General features: G+C 41.6%; 1 long non-coding RNA gene across 1 annotated transcript; it reads right to left on the bottom strand.

Moving 5' to 3' along the window:
* Positions 1-3,069: 3,069 nt before the first annotated feature.
* LOC143210567 (uncharacterized) lies at positions 3,070-15,777 on the bottom strand. Its single transcript, XR_013009283.1, has 4 exons — positions 15,182-15,777; positions 12,901-12,991; positions 12,741-12,826; positions 3,070-3,248 (listed from the first exon to the last, which is right to left on the bottom strand). It is a non-coding gene; the product is annotated as an uncharacterized LOC143210567 (long non-coding RNA).
* Positions 15,778-16,565: the final 788 nt, after the last annotated feature.

Below are 16,565 nucleotides of genomic sequence, written 5' to 3'. Positions count from 1 at the left end.
GCCTGACCGGCACTTACCAATATCGCTGGGATGGCGGCTGTCGCAAAATTACTTGGTTATATCGCGGTCTAAAGGTTCGCACGTGTTACCCGTAAGTAGTCCTTCGACCCAGTGGCCCAGTTCGAGATGGTTCGGAACGCGGAAGCGAGTTTTCCCCCCACTCTCGTCTTCGGCGACGCTCGGGCCAATCACGTTGTTTCTGGGCGCAGGGACGACTCGATGACATGTCGGCCCGGGCCTTCGGTATTTTCTATTTTTCCGAAGCCCGGCCGATATAAGGCGGTGAGTCGGCATCCATGGATCCGAGCCGTTCCGGTGTAGCTCTCATGGCATTTTCCGGATGAGACGTCGACGAGGGTGGACTGCTGATCGTCCTTATGTTTAACAGCCTCGCCGCTTTCTCCGGGTTGACAGATCCGGGCTCGGTCCAATCCTCGCCGTCTTCCTCGCCAGCGTCGCCCTGTGATTGGTGTTCCGAGCGTCTTCGCTTGCGGCCTTCCGCCAATCGGCGGCCGGAGACAGGTATCGGGCTCCTCGCCGATTTCGGTGGTTCCTGAAAACTCTTGTCGCGCCCGGCGGCGCGACATTCAAAGGCGATAATTCTATTCTTCGGGCGTTCGGATGTCCCAGGGAGAGCGCTCGTTATAACCGTTTCGTTATTATGCCGCTTTCCAGTGACCCGGTCTTTCGCTTAAGGTTCGGAGTGACGTAGGCGGAATCTGCCACGTCACAATATATAAAATTTGCAATCAAACACAAAAAGGAAACCCAATTAAAACGCACAATAATTACTCAAGGAAGAATCAACAGAATTGCCCCTTTAATCTCCAAAGATATATCTTTTGCCCAAATGACAAAAAGAAATGCAAGTCCTCATCTACCTATCAATCCCCCGGAACTCCAAAAGACGCTTATACACAGTCAATTCGAAGATACAACTCGGACCAACCACCATCCAAATAAAGAAATCCTCCTCAACGAACACCCAACCAATTGGATGGAAGAATTCAAAAAAGACATTACGGCCCTAATTACGTCACAGTTTCAAAATTTAGCATCACAGGTAGCTACAAACTCTGAAAATATTGAATTCATTTTAAACTCTCTATTTGACAAACATAATGTATAGTACAAATCAACGACTTCAACTAAAGATAGCAGCAATTAATGTTAATTCCATTATAGCTCATTATCGTAGATTAGAACTTATCCAGTTTCTTAATTTGCATGATCATGATATTGTCCTTCTCTCTGAAACTAAGCTAAATCCATCTCATAATTTAAAACTAAAAAATTACTCCATCATCCGGAAAGATAGACCAAATTCTAAACAAGGAGGAGGCACTGCTATTATCATAAAAAACAATATCAATTTTGAACAGATCAGCTTTCCATCATCTTCTCCTAATCAAATACTCGAATTTTCCATCATAAAAATTAATTTAAATGACAATAGCAAAATTTTTATTATAAGTATATATGCTACTAACAATAATCGATCACTCTTTATAAATGAACTCGACAACCTGTTTAAATGCCTCAATCTTTAAAATGAAAAAAATTACTATATTATTGCTGGAGACCTCAACACCAGACGTATAGAGTGGGGGGATAGTATCGATAACCAAAGAGGCAAATATTTTAAAAAATGGGAAAACAAAACTGACCTCATGTATAGACTTAAAATCATTCCTTCTTCTATTCCTACATTCAAACCATCGTCATCTTACCTCGACATCCGTCTTGCTGATTCTAGACTAAATCTATCCAATAACGATCTCGGTAAAGCCAGCACTCTACCCTATGATAGTGATCATCTTGCATTATCTCTTGTATTTGATCTTCCTAACTTTACCCTTCCTTTTCTTGACCCTAGCACACTCCATCTCAAATTTAATTACAAAGCCACCAAGTGGAAAAAATACACTAAATTTTTAGCAAAAACATACAACGATGACATCCCAGACAGCCAAAATCCTTGATTCTGTCCAGGCCACAAATGCGCGTGAGGGCTCGTAGTGTTCCCTGGACACGATCTTGGCACATGATGTCGTTGCCACAATCCGGGATATCGTGTCCAGTTTAACGATCGGGCCGTTGTAAGAGGGCAGCACAGCCGCACTAACTCTTCCTTTTTACTTATTTTGTACGCATTCAAGGCGGGAAAATTAAATGATAGATTTTATTTATTGTAGTATTCCTAGACTGCTTGTGTGTATTAGACTTCCTAGACTTTATGCAACATAAAAATTGTCTGCATCGATTGCAAGAGATAGAAACTAAATTGAATGTTACTTCTTCCCTCTTAACGGGTCTTTATGCAAAAAAATTCTCGTCGTATAAGGGAAAAGAAAATTTATATTTTTTTATTTTTTAATACGCCGCAGGGGGAGTTGGTGAAGACATAGGGACTGTGATAGGGACAATGACACACGAGGAATAATAAATATTATAATTTTTTATTATTACTATGCTTTATTATTGGAAATTACAAAAATTTACAACCTTTACATGGACCTAAATCTACAGAGTGAGTCACCTAACGTTTGCACCTCAAATATCTTTGTTGTTTCGAAAGATACGTAAAATATGGTAAAGACAAAGTTGAATGGTACAATGGGGCTGACACGATGCTAAAAAATTGTTGTTTTTATGTCATTTTTTTAGAGATATCAAGGTCATCTTGACTTTTTTAAATGGAATGAGGTATTTTTTAATACATCAATCGATGCAGCTGGACATTCGTTATAAAAGAGTACTAACCTATGTACACCCAATGAGCACAGGACTATCCTATGTACGTCCATGGGAGGTCTGCTTCGGACGTTCGAGACGTTCAGAAAACGTCCAGAATATCCTAGTAAGGGGCTAGAAACATCCTATTCAACAGCCTCTGAATGGTCATGTTACCAAGTAGACTATCCTGAGAACGTACGGTGGCGACGTACCTAGACGGTTTTTAGACTGTTCGAAAGTACCGTTCTGCGGACATTCGGCCATTTTGTGAACGTTTAAAGAAGGAACAACATTTATTTAAAATTTCATTTATTTTATGATTTTTTTGCATTTGGTATATGTAACAAACAAGATTTTACAAGATTATACGGACATTTACGAACATAACAAGATTTTAAGTACATTTGCTTCTTATTTCCGACTGCTGCAACTTCTTGGCTCCGCTTCCTGCTGTCTTCTTTCAAACTCTCTGGGTCTGTTTAGAGTCAGCAAATCCCCGCTGGAGGCAGTAACTAGAAATGAAATATGTCCAGCTGGATCGATTGATGTATTAAAAAATACCTCATTGTTGTAGTGGGTAATCGAATCCCTACGTTACCGACTGTGTGATGGAGAGGTATGAGCGCTGTGGTGGCGAATGTCCTAGAGTGTGTAGAGTGTACATGATTGAAAAGAGACTCGAGAGAGTGTGTGGTACTGCCGTGTGCAATATGTTTAGGTGTTCAATATATTGTAGTTATTAATAGAGTTTATATTAAATATGGTGTGGAGAAAAAGCAATTCCCCTGGAGTCTTTTCTTTATAAAGAAGTAGAATAGCCAACAGGTTATGGGCCCAAAGCAGATTCCAGGTGAATAGCACGTGTTGGAAAGTAGGGTTATGTTTGATGGAAATCTATCTTACTGGAAAAAGAAAAATAAAGAGTTGGTTTTTAATAAAAATAAAGCAAAGAGGTATTAGAGAAGAATGATGGCAACAAAGAACAACTTAGATGATGTTGGAAGCATTGGAAAATTGAAGGATGCGGAAGGATTCCAGATTTGGAAATTTCGTCTAACCATGGCGTTAAAATCGAGAGGTCGGTATCAGCATTTATTTTGTAATCCACCGAAGGTTCAAGAAGATCTGCAAGAATGGTTAAAAGCGGATGCGAAAGCACAAAATTTAATAGTGGCGACTATAGAAGATCAGCCATTAATGCACATTATACAATGTACCAGAAGTAAGGACATGTGGGATAGATTAAATATGATATATGAGAGGGATACAGAACAACGAAAATGCTCGCTGATGGAAGAATTGTTTACATACAAATTCAAGGTTAATGGTGACATGGCATCACATGTTGCGCATCTGAAAAATGTTGTTTCTAAGTTACAGACTTTGGACTGTGAGATAGAGGAAAAGATGCTGATGATGAAAATTTTGACCACGTTACCAGAAATGTTAAAGTATACTGAATATGAATCGTTTCATATATTGCGCCCTTTTGTCATTTATAAGCGTTCGGGTCGCGCCACCTATGTGCGAACGGTAGAGACGCGCTTGTGTGCGAGTCGCGCCGATCTTGTTGTTGGTTGTGCCATGTACCTCTAGCATCAGTATTACTACTACCAAATATATATAGTTTATTATCCATTGGAATCCTTAATTGCTGTGAAAACTAATGGTTAATAACCCAAACCACAACAGCTTATGGGCCCAGTATACGTGTGGGAATAGTAGTTTTTGTCGGATTACAGTTTTTTTATCGTAAAACAGAACTTATCCCTCGGTTTTGATTTGGAGGTTAGACCGGCCGCGTGTGCAATAGTGTAAAGACTAACCAACGATGGAATCCGAGTTGACGAAGATAACTAAGCTGAAGGGTGCTGAGAATTGGGCACAATGGAAATTCCAAGTGTCTGTCTTACTAAGGGACAAAGATGCCATGGAGGTAACAAACGGGGAACTCCCTAAACCAGAGGTTCCACAGGTTGCAACGGCGGCACAACGCCAGTCTCTCCTTGACTGGGTCAGGAAGGACAATGCTGCACAAAGGCTTATTGCAACAACAGTTTCAGATTCACAGTTGGTTTTTGTTATGCATCGTACCACTGCAAGCGGCATGTGGAATGCTTTACATACTCTGTACGAGCAGAAATCAGAGACGAGCATTCACATGCTGCAACAAAAGTGGTATCAAATGACGAAAGATGTCAGGGACAGTATGGCCTCTCATATTGCGAAACTGAAGGACGTGGCGCATCGTCTGCAAGCTCTGGGTGAACCGGTAGCGGAATCCATGATAGTAACCAAAATATTCATGACCTTGCCGGCGTCGTACGGTCACTTCATTACGGCATGGCAGTCCACAGCACCGGATGACCGCAAGCTTTCCAATTTAGTTGAAAGGCTCCTCGCCGAGGAGTCCAGACATTTGGCGCAGGAAGGCGAGGTGAGTGAGGCACTGGCAGCAATGAAGCCATTCAGGAACCGGTACCAAAAGAAGCAGGTCCAACATTCCTCCAGGGAAGCTACCGTAACCAAAAAGAAAAGCGTAGATGTCTGCCATAAGTGTGGGAAGCCAGGTCACTGGGCACGGGGCTGTAGGGCAAACAAGGTGAGCGAACTGAACAATAATGATATGTCCAGAGGACAAGCCTTAATTACACAGGCAGCGATGTGTTTGGATCAATCGCAGTGCGACACGGAAGCCTGGTATCTTGACTCAGGGGCAACGGACCACATGTGTAATAAAAAACAGTATTTTGTTAACCTCAAGTACTTTAGTCAACCTCAGCCGGTAAATGTTGGAAAGAAAAATGAATCTGTGCGCGCCTTGGGAAGAGGAGACATAAACATCTTGGCCTTCGATGGAGTGGATTGGACGGAGAAACATCTATCACAGGCTCTTTTCGTACCCGACTTAAGATGCAACTTGTTTTCAGCCGGAACAGCATTGGACAAGGGCTTAGTACAAATTTCAACTGCTGAAGGCTGTCGATTCGAGAAGAATGGGGTTGTAGTTGCAGTGGGAGTACGAAGGCACAAGCTGTGCGAGATGCAGTTTAAGATACTTGTTTCTGATAACAGTAAGATGGAAACCAATTTCGCCTCCAAGGTTGATCTTCGGGTCTGGCATGAGAGACTTGCTCATCAGAATACTCACCGTGTGAAACAGTACTTGAGGACTGAGGGAGTCTGCGTGCAAGGGCAGGACAATTTCTTTTGTAAGGCATGCGTTCATGGTAAGGCGCACGGACTACCTTTTCCGAAGCGTGAGGAAGATGACTTGGGATCGCAAACTTCTGGTGAGCTGGTACACGCAGATCTTTGTGGACCATTTCAAACGAATTCCATAAACGGATCACGCTATTTTCTCCTAATCAAGGACGATTTTTCCCATTATAAGACTGTTTACTTTCTCAAGTCCAAGGGCGAGGTTGCAGAACGAATAAAGGATTACATAGTAAAGTCAAGGAATCTTTTTGGCAGAAATATAAGGTCTCTGCGCACTGACAATGGACTGGAGTTTGTCAACTCGACCGTCCAGAAGATGCTCAGGAGTGAGGGAATTCAACACCAAAAGACGGTGGCCTACACCCCCGAGCAGAATGGCTCGGCCGAGAGGGAGAACCGCACAATAGTTGAATCCATGAGAACGATGCTGCATGCTGGAAATCTGCCATTGAAGCTGTGGGCGGAGGGTGTCAATACAGCGGTGTACATCCTCAATCGCACAGGTACGAGCTCTCAAAATCATAAAACTCCCTATGAACTGTGGCATGGTCGAAGGGCCAAATTCGACAAGTTAATAATTTTTGGAGCAGCTGCATATGTACATGTGCCTAAGGGGAAACGCAGAAAGCTCGATAGCAAGGCAGTCAAAGGATATTTCGTCGGTTATCATGAAGACACTAAAGGCTTCAAAATCTGGTTTCCTGAAACCGATAAAATAGAAGTGAAGCGAGACGTGTATTTTGATGAGAGTGACAGCTTCAATGGTTCATCGAGTGAAGCCCGGGGAGATGATGTTATGCAACTTATAAATTTAGATCAGGAAGTTCGAACGATTGAGCTGCAAAGTCGTCAGCAGGAAGCTGTCCGGCCTTGTGTTCACTACAACTCAACGGATGAAGTGCAACCCGATGATGCGAGTCCGATTCGACCTCTTGAGCCTGAGCGTCCGGAGCCTAGGGTGCAACAGCTGGAACCGTCTAATCCGAGCAGAGTCTTGAGAGACAGAAATCTGATCAGAAGACCGCTCAGGTACGACGATGATATCGACCCGGATGCCGTTACCTTTCTGGCAGAGGCTGAAGAGCCTCAAGACTACCGTGAAGCAACAACGGGACCGCATGCTGCTCAATGGAAAAGAGCCATGGATGAAGAGATCGAGTCTCTTAGAAGCAACAATACGTGGGACATTGTGGATCGCCACGAGGAATGCAACCCAATAGGGAACCGTTGGGTGTACAAATTGAAAAGGAGACCGAATGGAAGGGTCGAGAGGTTTAAAGCCAGACTGGTGGTTAAGGGCTACTCTCAAAAACATGGTGTGGACTACCATGAGACCTACAGTCCAGTGGTCACCTTCGATTCCATTCGCGTAATGCTGGCTCTGGCGGCGTCTGAGGGAATGGCGTTGCAGCAATTCGACATAAAGACAGCGTTTCTTCATGGTATTTTGCAGGAGAGTGTCTTCATGTCGCAACCAGAAGGTTATGAAGATGGAACGGGCAACATCTGCCGACTTAATAGGGGTCTGTACGGTCTGAAGCAGGCCTCCAGGTGTTGGAATGAGCGTTCCACCAGCCTTCTGAAGCGGTTCGACCTGGAAGCAACGAGGTCGGACCCATGCGACTTTGTAAATAATGACAGGACGCTAATTTTGGCAGTGTACATAGACGATGGATTGATAGCGGCAACGAACAGGGCAATTGCAGACGATTTGCTTTCCCATCTGAGGAAGGAATTTGAGGTAACAACCGGAGATCTTAGTTTGTTTCTAGGTTTTCAGATCGAGCGGACCACTGATGGCTCTATTTTCCTTCACCAATCTGGATACGCTCGAAAAGTATTGGAAAGATTCTGTATGGAGGGAGCGAATCCAGTGGCGGTTCCCATGGACAAGCATCAGGAGCTCAGTATCCTGGTGCACGGCAAACAACAGTCTGGGGAAATGAAAGCGCCTTACAGAGAGGCGATCGGATCTCTGATGTACCTGGCTGTGGGTACAAGACCAGATATCGCTTTCGCGATTAGCTCTGTGAGTCAACACCTAGAATCGCCGGACAAGATTCATTGGAACGCGGTTAAAAGAATTTTAAAGTACCTGAAAGGAACGTACGATTATGGACTGTACTTCGAAGCAGGCGCGAATTTGAATTTACTAGCATTTAGCGACGCGGATTATGCGGGTGACGTTGAAACGCGAAAATCAACCTCCGGCTACGTGTTCAAGTTGGGAGAGAGCACTGTGTCATGGTGTTCCCAAAAACAGAAGGTTGTCGCGCTTTCCACAACTGAGTCCGAATTTATTGCGGCGGCACAGGCCATTAAGCAGCTAGTTTGGTTGGAACGTTTAATCCACGAGATTGTCACAAAGAAGGCTGCGAAACCGAAACTTCTCTTAGATAATATGAGTGCAATAAAACTTTTGAATAATGCGGAGTTCAACAAGCGAACGAAGCACATAGACGTTAGATATCATTTTGCGTTAGATAAGATGCGTGAAGGCTTATTCGATCTAGAGTATGTGTCTTCTAAAAATCAGCAGGCTGATATTCTGACAAAAGCTTTGTTGAGAGAACAGTTTTCTTATATTCGCAATCTGCTAAATGTTGTACCAAAGAACTGTAACTTTAAGTCTGAAGATGAGATAGAGCAAAAGACTGAAGGAGAGAGAGTGCATGAAAAGTGGGAGTGTTAAAGCGTGTCCTATATGTGTGTATGTTTCATGCATAGAGTAAAGAGACTGAACGTATGGGTATGGGGTATGGACATGATATTTGGTCCCCTCAGGGTTTCAAATTCATTTACCAATCCTCTCCTTTTTCCACTCTCACCATCGCCTTTTCAGCGGGACCTACTGTTTATGGTGGGTTCCGAACCACCTTAAGAGGCTGAACGTGAGAATGCATGAAAAGTGGGAGTGTTAAAGTATACTGAATATGAATCGTTTCATATATTGCGCCCTTTTGTCATTTATAAGCGTTCGGGTCGCGCCACCTATGTGCGAACGGTAGAGACGCGCTTGTGTGCGAGTCGCGCCGATCTTGTTGTTGGTTGTGCCATGTACCTCTAGCATCAGTATTACTACTACCAAATATATATAGTTTATTATCCATTGGAATCCTTAATTGCTGTGAAAACTAATGGTTAATAAACCAAACCACAACAAGAAAAGTACAGATTTTTTGCCAGTGCATGGGAATTGACACCGAAGGAGGAGAAAACACTGGATAATCTTACGGCTACATTACTCATGGAGGAGGTAAAACACAAGAATGATCAGACAGAAGCGGTAGCCTTTAGAGCGTTAGAAAGGAAATGCTTTAAGTGTAACTCCTCAGGACACTTAGCGAATGTGTGCAGAAATAGCTCACAGCGAGAAGACAGAAAAGGTAAAGATGTCAAATGCTTTAATTGTGGAAAAATGGGGCATTTTGCTAAAGATTGTAGGTAGAAGAGGGAGGAACAACGAAATGTATACCCTCCGTGTAGAATATGCAACAGGAGGAATCATTTGGAGAAGGAATGTTTTCACAAGCATCAAAACGAAAGGGGGGCGAAGCAAGACCCTGAGAAAGTAAGTTTTTTAACAGCGGGGACTGATACGAGGATGTGGGTTTTGGACTCAGGTACGACGAGTCATATAGTAAACGATAAGAGCTGCCTAGAAGAGTGGGAAGAAATGGAGACTGTAGTGAGCTCTGCGAAGAAGAATGTATCAATGAAGGCAATAGCAAGGGGAAAAATAGATTTTGGAAGGTGCGAACTGAAAAATGTGCTTTTTGTGCCTGAGTTGAGACAAAATCTGCTTTCGGTTGATGCGATAACGCGGAGAGAAGGGGAAGTTGTATTCAGGAAGAATGATGTGATAGTATACAAGAATGGAAAGGAAATCATAAAAGGACAAAAGAGCGAGAGTGGACTGTATTATGTACAAAGTTCAGGGAAGCGCAGAGGACATGAAGCATTTCTAACGAAAGAGCAAGGAAAATTGCAGGAATGGCATAGAAGGTTAGGCCATTTGAGCTATGGAAATATGAAGGAACTATTAGGAAAAGTGACTGGAATACCTCTATTAAAGGAAGATCTAAATGTAAATATTGAGACGTGCAAAATATGCTTAGAAGCGAAGCAGTCGAGAACATCTTTTGAAGAATCAAGAGCGCGTGCAAAAAGACCTCTTGAATTGATACACACAGATGTGTGTGGTCCAGTGGATGAGATGATTTGGAATGGAAAGAGGTACTTTATGACTGTTATTGATGATTATACGAACTTCATAATGGTATACCTTCTTGATTCGAAGAGCGATGTGTTAGAAAATTTGAAGGAGTATGTCATGGCGGCTGAGGCAAAATGGAACCTCAAACTACATAAACTGAGGTGTGACAATGGAGGAGAATACACAAGCAGAGAGGTGAAGAATTGGTGCAGATCCAAAGGAATAGTATTGGATTATACAACTCCTTACACACCCCAACTAAATGGAAAAGCAGAACGCCTAAATCGAACCCTTATGGATGAAGCAAGAGCATTACTGTTTGACAGCAAACTGAAAAAAGAGATGTGGGGAGAAGCAGTACTGGTTGCTGCGTACCTACAAAATAGGAGTCCCAGTAAAGCAGTAGAAAGCACAAGCTACGAGCTGTGGAATGGCAGGAAGCCGGATCTAAGAAATTTGCAAAGGTTTGGCAATACTGCGTATGCAAAGAGGTTAGGAAATCTTAAGAAATTAGAAAGGCGATGTGACACGTACAGATTTGTGGGATATGGACAAAACTCTTACAGACTGTGGGATGAGAATAGGAGAAGAATAATCTTATCGAGAGATGTGATTTTTGAAAAAAATCAAACTGTTGAAGTAGAAGCTAGGAAACTGAATATCTTTGATATTATTGCTGATCAAGAAGAGAGTGACACGAAAAACGAGATAAAGGAAGTAGAAAGAGAAGAACAACAGGAAGAAGAGGAAGCGTATAAAGACGCTGTAGACGACTTGGAATCAAGGAATAAGCTATCCGATTATGAAGATGCTATAGACGATTTGGAATTAGGGAATGAGCTATCCGAAGATGGAAACACGAAAAAGGAAAATGAGCTTGAAAATGAGCAAGAGAAAAATTCAGGGAGGCACAAAAGGAATAGGAGACTTCCAGAGAGATATCGCGACTATGGTTTGTTAACCTATAAAATCTGCAAGTTTTAAGGAAAACGTTGTATGGCTTGAAACAAGCACCGGTACAATGGAACAAGAAGTTCACTGAGGTGCTCGTGAAGAAAGGTTTAAAGCATTTGAGTGGAGAGAGATGTTTGTTTAAAAAAGAAAAGAGCTCAATAATACTGGCTCTTTACGTAGACGATGGAATAATAGTGGGAGAAAATTTAGAAGAAATTAGAGCGTTACTGAAAGAATTGTCTCAGGTTTTTGAGTTGAAGATAGAAGAAGAACCTACAAGCTTTCTAGGGATAGAGATGCAGAGAGTAAAGGAAGGAATAAGAATCACACAGAAGGGGTATTCAGAAAAGATTCTTGAGACGTATGGAATGAAGGATGCAAAACCTGTAAGTACACCGATGCTGGGAAATGAAGGTGGAGATACATCGGAAAGTAAGGTAAGACCTTTCAATTTTCGGGAGGCAATAGGAAGTCTATTGTATTTGGCCAACAAGACAAGGCCTGATCTGAGTTATGCGGTAAACTATAGCAGTAGACGTACTGAAAAACCATCGAATACAGATATTGTTAATGTAAAGAGAACGCTTAGGTATTTGCAGGGTAAAAAGAATTTGGGGATAACGTATTTAAATGATGAGGGAACAAATAAGATAACAGGTTTTTGTGACGCAGATTACGCAGGTGATCCGGAGACAAGGAAAAGTACATCTGGGTACATGATAAAATTCTGTGGGGCACCTATAAGATGGTGTTCGAAGAAACAGCCTGTAGTAGCGTTGTCCAGCACTGAGGCTGAATTCATAGCAGTAGCAGACTGTTGCAAGGAAGTAGTCTACATAAAAAATGTAATTGAAGAACTTTTAAATACTAGGTTGCAGATTGAATTACAGGTGGATAATCAGACTGCAATACAGATTGCGAAAAATGGAATATTCAATAAAAGATCGAAGCATATAGACGTGAGGTATCATTTTGTAAAAGAAAAAATTGCGGAGAACAAAATTGAAATTAAATATTGTGAAACTGCGAAACAACCTGCGGATATTTTTACGAAAGCGTTAGGCAATAACAAGTTTGTGCAACATAGAGATGTATTAGTATCCTAAGAAGTGTGTGTATGATTGTGAAGAAGAGTGTACACGGGATGCTATAGAATAGGGATGCGATTAAGGGAGTGTGTTGTAGTGGGTAATCGAATCCCTACGTTACCGACTGTGTGATGGAGAGGTATGAGCGCTGTGGTGGCGAATGTCCTAGAGTGTGTAGAGTGTACATGATTGAAAAGAGACTCGAGAGAGTGTGTGTTACTGCCGTGTGCAATATGTTTAGGTGTTCAATATATTGTTGTTATTAATAGAGTTTATATTAAATATGGTGTGGAGAAAAAGCAATTCCCCTGGAGTCTTTTCTTTATAAAGAAGTAGAATAGCCAACACTCATACCATTTAAAAAAGTCAAGATGACCTTGATATCTCTAAAAAAAATGACATAAAACAAAATTTTTTTTGGCATCGTGTCAGCCCCATTGTACCATTTAACTTTGTCCTTACCATATTTTACGTATCTTTAGAAACAACAAAGATATTTGAGGTACAAACGTTAGGTGACTCACCCTGTATATATTGTGATTATTACACGTTGTTGCCTCTGCTTCCCCAAACTTGTGGCCCGTAGCACGTTCTGGCATAGGCGGGATACCTCAAAAATACAAAGAAAATCAGTAATGTACAATATATGTATGTGCGTTGAATGGCATAATTAGATATACGTACCACGCGAAAAATTAGAGGTCTTCCTCTTCCCCGGTTACCGCAGCTTCCTTCTCCTCCTGCCCTGGATAGCACATTATATTTTTCCTCAGTTCTGTAAATTAGATTTTCAATTACACAGTGAGTAAATGTGAGTATTTAATCTTCTTCGCTTATTTCTCATCTCAACGAATTTTCTAATTTCTGGTGCTACAATTACAAAAGGTCTTCTGATGTTTTTCATTAACTAATATATCTAACTGATTCAAATATTGCAATGATATTAATAAAAAATCGGTTAAAGTTGAACGACAAACAAAAGAATGTACTACCAGAAATGAAAAAATTCCATGATGAGAAGCAAGTGAAGAAGATTAAATACTTGCCTTACTGAATTGGTTTTAGCCATCATTTTGCCGATTTAGAATATTGTTAAGCTAATTCTAATCTGAATGGGTCAAAGCTGAATTGTGTTGGATTTGTCTAAAGTGATAAATGATAATAATGATAATGAAAAGAGAGAGTGATAAAGTGATAAAAACTAGAGGGTTATTGTTGCTCGCTCGCTTCGCTCGCTCGCGAGTAGGGTTTGTATTTGCTCGCTCGCTTCGCTCGCTCGCGGGTAGGACTGCTCTTGCGAGAGGGTTAGTGGTACGCATGGCTAGTAGGGCCTGCAGCTATTAATGTTTTTTTTTATTTGGTGTGTGACTCTCCACGAGCCACACAAAGAACTTCCCGATTCGTTAGTTGCAGTATATTATTATCATTATTTTTAGTACGTTTTAAGAAGATTATACGTTTTCAGGGAAATAAATAGTTTTCTACTTATCAAGATGTTTGCTATATGGCGTCGCATTAAACGAACATCGTAGGCTCGTTGCTCGCTTGGTTCCTTGTTATAGCATACTAATGTTGCAAAATAAATTGTCTTAATTAATTTTTCGCAAACGATACAACTCCTCATTATCCGGGTTTGCAGTATTGATCTTGGTTTTGTTCGATACTGTTAATTTAAATTGTCCCAAAATATATAAACCGCGCTCAATTTTGAAACTCTGCTCAGTGCTACATACAACATTTGTAAAGTTCGCCTTTCTGATTTTTTAAAATCCAGACATACTTTTCTCGTATGTTTGTCCCTGACTTTTATGAATCGTAATCGCGTCAGCAGGAACCACTGGAAATTGACTACGTGTGATTTGATATTTTTCCCCACTCGACATATTTACATGATTCGAGATTTTTAGTATTGGTGTTAAATTTTGATCAATATTTGCACTTTTCATATAATCACGATAACGAGTTCTTACTTTCACTCCTACTCTGGCCAATTGAAAATCTAACCACAATATAGACGAAATTTTAGTATTTTCTTGAAAAGTAATAAATTTTAATATTCCGCATGTGTGTGTGTGTGTGCTCCATTAACCAATCCGTTTTCAACATCAATGTTATTAATAATTATCATATAGTTTATATTAATTTTCAATTTAATCTCAGTTAATAATTCGTTTGGAAACGATTGTTTTTTTAAAGATTGTAATATAAATTTTTTTTGTTCTTTCATCGATATTCTTTGAAAATGTATTCTTGGGAGTAGAGATGATTAACTCACTCTTGCATTGGGATAATTTTCGATTATTGTAAGCGGAAACATTAGCGTAAGGTACAAAAAAAAATTTTTTTTTAACTAAAAAAATTTTTTTTAATTTAAAAAAATGAAAAAAAATTTTTTGTGTAATTACGTTTGTTTCTTCGGTGGGAACTTTCCATTCTCTCGTATAAATTGCATTGTAGAATCAACTCCTTTCGAAAAAAACTAAAAATCTAAAAAACTGCTTGACCAATATGGACCAAAATCTAATCAGGCACATCGATTGCATCATTCATCATTCTGATCGCGTTGTTACTTTTTCAGAAAACGTTAACGAAAAATTTGATACCATAGAAACAGACATACGCACCCACACACACATACGAACATTTTGCTGAAAATAGTCTAAAATGACTGCAATGACCATGAAACGTGAAGATCTGCTAAAAAATCGATTTTCGATTTTCGGGGTCATTACAATAACTTCCCTATAAAATCGGGAAGTTAAAAAGTGATAAAGAAATAAACAATTTACTATTTTGGACTCTACATTGAAGTGAACATACTCGCCCCGTAGCACCTCATACGTGATGGCACATGGCACTGTCGCGTGGTGTGCCGACAAGCGTTCTCACGCTTTTTCACGCGAAGATTCTGGGAGACATTTGAGCAAAATGAAACCGATCAACCAATATAAATATGTACAAATACCTTCCTTTCTTCCTTCCTTCCACGTAGTGCACGTAATCCAAGTAATCCACGTAATCACATAATCCAAGCAAGTCAATCTAATAGTCAAATAGTCAAATGCCGGAACGCAGACCGCACTCGCGAGTGTAACGTGTAACCACAAAAAATTTCAGTTTATGCATTTATTGAATTTATAGTGTATTTAGGATTAGGTATTTACCAGAAAAACGTGATGAAAATAAATTCAAAAGGCTCGAAAAAATAATACAATTTAACCAATGTCCTTGTCAAAGCATTCGTGATCAAAACATTAAACGACAATATCTCGAAAGTGAAAGTGTGTGACATGCGGCGTCCTCCTGACAACCACAGATATTACGACATTTACGACCAATTACGACCGAGCTAAGCGAACGAGAACTTGAGAGACTTGAGAACACTTGAGAACTGTTGAGAAAACAACTGAAAACTGCTGAAAACTCAACGGCAGTTTCCCCTTCCCTGACGTATCGTCGTATCCGTGAGCGGCCGGTGAGGTGCCGATCTGTGTCTGTGCCGACCGCGCTTGCCCGTGTTGGTGCCTGTTCGATTGCACGCGCGCTACACAACAAGCGTACCTCTACTCTGTCCGTGTGAACTACCTGCTCGACTGATCTACGCCGACGCGTTCCTCCGGTTTCCACGTTACCGAAATTTCGAAAGCATCCCCGACGGCACACCGGCTCGGTTTCAGCCTGGCACCTGTGCACAAAAGGGCGCGATTTTCACCTGCCGAGGGCTCTAAGCCCAGGTCCTGCCGGCCGGGCTAGGATTCAGCCGATTTGCAAGATTGCAAGGGTGCGGGATTCGCGTTCTCATTGCGTGACTATAGAAACACGGGTTTTTCAGTAGTCAAAAACGCCAGATAAAGGTCAATCTAGGCAGCAATCGCCCTCAAAGGTCTTATTTATTAACTTATTATACTTTTGTCGGTAACAAGGGAGACTGCTACGCATTTGCAAAGTACTGCCACATTGATGCAACCCGCCCTGTGTCGCGCATGCGCGAGAAAAGTTGGGCCCAATCGAAGCACTGATTGGCCACATTAGTGTGATACCGTGCTGCCCTCTCAAAAACAGGCTGAATCCCAGCCCGGCCGTCAGGCTCTGGGCTCGAGCCCCCGGCAGGTGAAAATCGCGCCCTTTTGTGCACAGGGGCCAGGCTAAATCGTCCTGATTTGGTCTCAACGCTGAGCCAAGCATTGCGTTAGCCCGTAACGTGTTGGGCTGGGGCTCGGCTAGCTGGGTCCGGCGGTGGGCTCGGGCAGACTGTGCCGTCGGGGATGATGCGAAAAGTCGGAATCTGGAGACGCCAAGCATTTGAATCTCGGGCACAGCACGCGGCGCGACGCACATTTTGCTATAAC

This window comes from Lasioglossum baleicum, chromosome 7 (genome assembly GCF_051020765.1).
Source record: "Lasioglossum baleicum chromosome 7, iyLasBale1, whole genome shotgun sequence".
Classification (NCBI taxonomy): Eukaryota; Metazoa; Arthropoda; class Insecta; order Hymenoptera; family Halictidae; genus Lasioglossum; species Lasioglossum baleicum.
The sequence above is the reverse complement of the archived record's forward strand: the minus strand, read 5'-3'. Positions and strand labels throughout refer to the sequence as shown.